The sequence below is a fragment of the Littorina saxatilis genome, linkage group LG8 (genome assembly GCF_037325665.1).
Source record: "Littorina saxatilis isolate snail1 linkage group LG8, US_GU_Lsax_2.0, whole genome shotgun sequence".
In the NCBI taxonomy this organism is placed as follows: Eukaryota; Metazoa; Mollusca; class Gastropoda; order Littorinimorpha; family Littorinidae; genus Littorina; species Littorina saxatilis.
This window is the reverse complement of record NC_090252.1, coordinates 50,459,368-50,466,867: the sequence shown is the minus strand read 5'-3', so window position 1 is coordinate 50,466,867 and position 7,500 is coordinate 50,459,368. Positions and strand designations below refer to the sequence as shown.

Sequence of the window (7,500 nt, the reverse complement as noted above, 5' to 3'; positions counted from 1 at the left end):
GAAGAGCTGTTAAATTAATTATTTTAAAAAATACATCTCTTTCCATGACTGATTATAAACGATTGCAAATTCTTCCTATCAAAGATAGATTTGCATATAACAAAGGTGTGATGATGCATAGAATTATGTCAGGGAATGCCCCTACACTCATTGCCTCAAATTTCAAAATAAATCATTATAGAAAATGTAACAAATTAATTACACCAACTCCAAGAATTGACCTGTACAAGTCGAGTCTATCATATTCTGGAGCAATTATGTGGAACGCCATTCCAAATATAATTAAATTACGAATTCATGAAACATCATTCAAGGAATATTACATGCTGTTTCTTTTACAAAACTTATAAGAAATATTATCAAGCAGCTGGCAAAATATAACTGTACTCTCTGATTATATTGAAAAACATGATTATATATAATTCATGAAGGATTGTTTTTATACAAACACATATTTCCCTGTTATATATAATTGTCAAGCATTGCTAAAGAATCCTAATGCATCTTAGAATGTCTTATTGGTTGCTTGACATGTTAATTATGGTAAATATGTCATTTGTACTATTGTTAAACTTATCTTTTATTTCTTCTTGTTTGTTACCCCTCAATGGGCGAGGGCCGGATGAAAAGAAGCATTTATACATTGCTTATTCTGTCACCCTCGTAAAATAAATTTCAATTCAATTCAATTCAATTCAATTCAATTCTCTCTCTCTCTCTCTCTCTCTCTCTCTCTCTCTCTCTCTCTCTCTCTCTCTCTCTCTCTCTCTCTCTCTCTCTCTCTCTCTCTCTCTTGTACCACCTTTTTTGCTTTCTTCATTTTTTTTGTTCATTCTTATCTTTCTTCTTTACCTCCTTCATATCTATTCAGCGGTCGTTTTTCCTTTTCTTTGCCTATATCTGTTCCCCCTTCAATTAGTCTGTTTTTGTCTTCTTCTTCTTTCTGTTTTTCATTATTCGACACAAAATAAATAGAAAAGCGTGCTAGAGCTTACCCAATGGCTTGGCTGGTTCACCAAACGGAATTTTCTCAGAAAAAGCAAGAAGGTTCTGGCTGGGTTGTTGAACACTGTCCCCAGACCACACCTACTGAGCGTATTGGAACATGCATTTTATATTATACTACAACGCAATATTTCCTGCAAAAAAACTGCAGTTTACAGAGAAACATTATACTGCCTTACACGGGTCTAACGATTTTATGACGAACGCAGACTGCACATATTGTTGTGAAGAAATATTCTTCTCATGGCTGATATATAATATTGATATTTTATGATGCAACGCGCCGTATTACCGCGTTTCGGTATATAGACGCGTGAGGCAGGATTAGCCTCCCTTGACCTATCGGCCAATGTAATTTTTGATTAATAATAATAATAACAACTGAAGTTGGCAATATCTGCAGAAAAGAAACAGCACAATGCACACTTGGCGGTTTTATGGTGATTGATGATTGTTTTGCTTTGTGTGCTTTTTGGGGGAGTGAGGGGGGGGGGGGGGGGTTGGTGGGGGTATAGGAGGAGCTTCGAAACTGTACACACATCTTCAAAAAAGCATCCAACTCTGAAGATGTGTGTACAGTTTCGAAGCTCCTCCTCTACCTCCACCAACCCCCCCCCCCCCCCTCACTCCCCAAAAAAGCACACAAAGCAAAATCCACCTAGACATTAAGTTTCTTTTGTTCATGAACGGACAGACGGACAGACACTGCTCATTACTAAGATTCCCTGATTGAAGGTCATTGATTAACACATTTGTCATTGATCATGTATATTTAAATCATTCGGCATACGTATTATGTCCGAACGCCTTTTTTATAATCAGGCATGCTTGATCTGTAAAATAGGAAGTAGTATTCTGCTTCGTTTTCTCTGCAAACTTGTTGGGCTAGTTATTTTTTGGTAACTTACCCAGCAACCAAAATCACTTACCCTGAATCCTCGATAGCTCACAGGTTCAGGAGCTAGACTTTGAGGGAACTACTTTAACGACTGAAAAGTTCTGAACGCTCTAATGCACGAAATATACATCTCTGGAGAAAACAATACAAAAATACAGTATTTAAACTAACAACTACAGGCTACAGGGAATTTCACATGAATTATTCACACAATTGATTATTTTCACGGAACTATACAACCGCGCATGAATCACTCGCCTGCGAAGGTAGACTGGTTGAGTGAGTAGAATTCGACAGTCAAACTAAATAGCACAAACACTCCTCTTTTCTTTGAATAACTGAAGAAAGGAGGAATAAAGAGGTTACATACCTCGACTCAGTGAATATTATAAATTATGGTCTCAGTTCGCGAGCATGAAATAGCTCGCTGAAGCTCGTATTCTTTATGATCCGCAAACTTCGACCATTATTTATTTATATATTTATTTATATGGGAGATTTATATAGCGCTTGAAGTTCTCTAAGCGTTTTACATATTAATTTCTGCCGTGTGAGATGGCATTTTTTACACAATATATCACGCATTCACATCGGCCAGTAAATCTCAAGCCATTACGGCAAATATTTACTTTTCACGGCCTATTATTCCAAGTCACACGGGTATTAATATTTGTAATATTCACTGAGACTCGGCATGTGATCTCTACTTACAGCGCCAGTGCTCACCTACAACTTTTGATTCGTGATTTTTGGCGATGCTAACTTTTGTCTGTCTGTGCGTGCGTGCGTGCGTATGTATGTATGTATGTATGTCTGTGGTAGAAACTTTAACATTTGAAGACGTCACATTATGGCGTAAGAGGGTTAGACGTCACGCGAAGGAATTACTGAAAGTCTCGGTCATTGTTATTTTGAGCGGGCCGAGACTAGTTGGCAGTCGTGTCCCTGTAAGTTACAGGCTACATGCAGACAGACAGATCTAGATCTAGTGTCTCGCTTTCTTGCACAGTGTCACCTATGCTTACTGTGTGTGTGTGTGTGTGTGTGTGTGTGTATGTGTGTGTGTGTGTGTGTGTGTATGTGTGACGGAGTGATTGAGTTTGTGTTACTGTTTGTCGATTTCTTACGTGAGCCTTGAAGGCTTCGCCTCTTGTTTCTCCACCAAAACGCCTTTGTGAGCTGCATTTGGCATGAGTTGCAACATAAACAATATTGCGAATGACATTATGTGGAACTATACTGCATCTGTTACAAAGCAATAATCAAGACACCGTGCAATACATGGGTTTCGTCTGCACCATGTGTACTCTCTTTCTTCGAATTGCAACATTCTCCGAATACCTGCTATGTTTATTCTAAACACAATTTCTCTCAACAGATATTGGGAGAGGGACAAGGAGATGGAGGGAGAGGGAGAAAGAGAGAGAGAGAGAAAGAAAGAGAGAGAGAGAGAGAGAGAGAGAGAGAGAGAGAGAGAGAGAGAGAGAGAGAGAGAGAGAGAGAGAGAGAGAGAGAGAGAACAAGAACAAGAACAAGATTTTATTCCTTTAAGGCCTTAGCCCCTTTCGGAAGGGGGCTGGTTACACAAAAGTAAAGCGTGTGTGCAGCAGCAATCCACACACGCGTCGTTTCAAGTGAACAGAAGAAAAGACAATGTATAATCACAAAATACTAATGCTTAAACAGCATTTTCTAAACATTTAAATGAAAAATACAAGAACTTAGCTACATTGCAAAGTATAGTTTCATTTTTCACAGACAACAACAGTACAAGTTTGAAGTTCGAAGGACATCTACAAAATTTTGCTGGAATAAATTGACGTCTTAGATTTTCCAGTGCAGGGCAGCATAAAACAAAATGCAATTCATCTTCAGTACTAGATTGACACAAACGACAGACCAAATTATTTTCACTTACAGCTTTATACCTTTCTGTATGTAAAGCAAGTCTGGAAATACCCAATCTAAATTTAACCAAAACATTTAAAATGTGTCTGTTTACTGGAATTGACAAGTATGATTCTACAAGATTTGTTGTCTTAAAGGTACGGTACAATGCAAACCGGTCGCTAGTCTGAATATGATTATCCCACTCTTGCCACCGGCAGTCAATAATGCGTTGCTTAAAACATGCCAAAAACGAATTAATACAGGCTACACCTTGGTTAATCCATACATACTGAAAACCATATCGACACAGGCACAACCGTACCTGTGATGCCCAAGTAGATTTACCTCTGCTATCTAGAGAAAACAACATCTTATATGCTTTACGAGGTAATCTACTATCATCCATTCTTGTCAGTTTCAGCCAGTATCTTATGCAACGTACATATGAATTTAAGTAAATGGGATAACGTCCAAATTCACCATATACAAGATCATTAGGAGTACGCCTGTCAACACCTAAAAAACGTTTTAAAGCAAACAAATGCACCTTTTCTACTGTTGCTGCCTGCATCAGACCCCATACCTCAGCACCATACTGAACAATAGGTTGAACTTGTGAATCAAAAAGCTTGATAAAAACATCCAAAGACAATCTATCGAATTTATACAAATTACTCATAATACACAGTACTGCACGTTTTGCTCTGGCAACTAGATCTTGACAAGCAAAATTAAAGCTTAATTTGGTAGAAAAATAAATACCTAAATACTTGTATGCATTTACTACCTCCATTCTTTGCCCACCAAAATACCAAACTTCACGAGCAGCTAGATATCCACCTTTACGAAAAACCACGATGTTACTTTTCCCCATGATTACTTTAAAGGCATATGTACGCGCTCCCGTGTTTACAAAGTGTAGTTTGCCCATAATCGATGTCAAACGCACCATAAGACCATATAATGACGATATGTCACCATGCGCGGACCATAATACATGCATTACAGCTTGTTCTAGCCTCTGAAAAAGTGAGGATGTCAACAAAGCCGCGGTGTTAGCTCCCTTGCATCAACGTTACATGTGTTGCCAAATCTATAAATAGGACGATCCAGATCAAAATGAAAATTAACATATCTCAACATTGAAGGGGTCCTAGACCACAATATTTTGCAGGGAACTTAATTTAGCATGTCTCCAGCTGTTGGTAAAGCAATTAGCGTGTATAGTCATCGAGTACATATATGCCTTTAAGCTCAAGGCGCTGTGAAGCAGAATATAGACTATGTAGTTGTGACTGCAGACCAACAACAGTTTCAGACAGCAACGTAATATCATCGGCAAACAGTAGAATGAACAATTCAACAATGTCAGGGTTTAAAGTAATACCATGCCTACCATTATCAATGATTTCCAATGCCAGCTCATTTATAAATAGAGCGAATAAAATTGGACTGCACACGTCTCCTTGCTTCACACCTTTTGTACAGTTAATGAAATCTGTTAGTTGAGCACCACATCGTATTTTAGCCTTGACCACTGCATACATACTTTTAATACATCTATACAACTTTCCCTTTATACCATTTTTAATCAAAATTGGCCAGAGCAGTCTGCGTGAGATACTGTCAAAACATTTCTCAAAATCAATGAAAGCTACATAAAGTTTGCGATTATTAGAAAATTGTTTCTGTACAGCAGCAAGCAGAGTGAAGATGTGGTCAACAGTAGAATAATTTTGTTTGAAACCAGCCTGACATTCACCTGTAATATTATGTAATTCAGTCCACTCTTTAAGTCTATTATTAACAACAGTACCATACAATTTACTACATATATCACACAATGAAATTCCCCTATAGTTGTTAGTATCATTTCTATCTCCTTTCTTAAATAACGGTACAATAACTGAATCGTACCAGTTCTGTGGATAGATTCCCTCATCAAACAAAGCGTTAAACAGTTTCACTAAAAACAACACCACATCTTCGCTAGCTGCTTTAAAAAATTCCCCAATTAAACCATCAGGTCCTGCAGCTTTGCCCGATTTCAGTTTTCTGATAGCAATCAACACTTCTTCTTTGGTAATGGGTCTATCCAGCATTTCTTCATATTCATTATTCACGTCATTAACATCAGCATGCTCATCATCTTCAATCTCATCTTTTTCTAAAATGCTATGAAAGTGCTGGTACCAATCATCAACAGAAATATTGTTTTGCTGCTGGACCTTTTTACAAGAAACATTTTTAATTTTCCTCCAAAATTCTCTCTGATCACTTACAGCACCTACAAGTTCTGTATACAAACTGTCATTGTACTGTTTCTTTTTTCTATGCACAAAGTTTTTATATTCACGCCTGGCTTTACAATACTCATCCCTATCCACATTTTCTAATGAATTCCTACATTTTCTCAGCAACTTTCTGACACGTCTTCTTTCAAGCACACATTCACGATCAAACCATTTGAATTTACGTGGTTCATCTGACAAGATAATAGTTTTCTTCATACAAGTTGCACAATCTTTATATCAGAGAGAGAGAGAGAGAGAGAGAGAGAGAGAGAGAGAGAGAGAGAGAGAGAGAGAGAGAGAGAGAGAGAGAGAGAGAGAGAAAGAGAGAGAGACAATGACACTGACAATGACAATGACAATTCTTTATTTAACGAGGGTAGTAGATTAACCAGTGGTCTGCTTTTTTACATCCAGCCCTCGCCCTAAAGAGGGACTAACTACAAAAATGAAATTAAAAAAAAGAGAGAGAGAGAGAGAGAGAGAGAGAGAGAGAGAGAGAGAGACAGACAGACAGAGAGAGAGAGAGAGAGAGATTAATACATAACAATGTGGGTCCACACGGCCCCACGACGTCTATAGAAGGGTATTCACGTTTTCCTTTTTTGAGAAGCTTAAGTTCGCACGGTAATAATTAAATTAATAATTCAATTTAATTACTTCTCGCGGAAATTTAACCACGGCGTCTACGGAAGGGGATGCATGTTTTTGCCTCCTTGGAAAGCATGGGTCTACGGAAGGGTATGCATATGTTTTCTTCTTTGAGAAGCATGGGTCCGCACCGCATGTATTCCGTGTGTTGTCGATAACCCGGTCGGGCGAATGTTAAGCCAGACTTGTGTCTTACATTTTTTAAGAAGCAATCTTGTCAATCAAAATACGCTATAACCAGAGCCTCGCCTGTGATGCAGAGCAAACTGTTAAACCAGTGACTTGCAAGAACTTTAAGGGTCAGAGCAAACTGTTAAATTAGTGACTTACACGAACTTTAAGGGTCAGAGCAAACTGTTGAACCAGTGACTTGCAAGAACTTTAAGGGTCAGAGCAAACTGTTGAACCAGTGACTTGCAAGAACTTTAAGGGTCAGTGCAAACTGTTGAACCAGTGACTTGCAAGAACTTTAAGGGTCAGAGCAAACTGTTGAACCAGTGACTTGCAAGAACTTTAAGGGTCAGTGCAAACTGTTGAACCAGTGACTTGCAAGAACTTTAAGGGTCAGTGCAAACTGTTGAACCAGTGACTTGCAAGAACTTTAAGGGTCAGTGCAAACTGTTGAACCAGTGACTTGCAAGAACTTTAAGGGTCAGAGCAAACTGTTGAACCAGTGACTTGCAAGAACTTTAAGGGTCAGAGCAAACTGTTAAACCAGTGACTTGCAAGAACTTTAAGGGTCAGAGCAAACTGTTAAACCAGTGA

The 7,500-nt window shown here is 38.3% G+C and overlaps 1 protein-coding gene across 2 annotated transcripts in view; it reads right to left on the bottom strand.

Annotated features, from left to right (window-relative positions):
* LOC138973788 (uncharacterized) overlaps positions 1 to 7,500 on the bottom strand; it is a 45,172-nt gene that overhangs the window by 16,136 nt on the left and 21,536 nt on the right. Inside the window, exon 1 of one of the 2 annotated variants that reach the window (XM_070346494.1) lies at positions 996 to 1,152. The exons of the other annotated variant lie outside the window; for it this stretch is intronic. The gene's annotated coding sequence lies outside the window, so the exon portion shown is untranslated. Of the gene's footprint in view, positions 1 to 995; positions 1,153 to 7,500 lie in introns of those variants that run through there. 2 annotated transcript variants of the gene reach the window in all.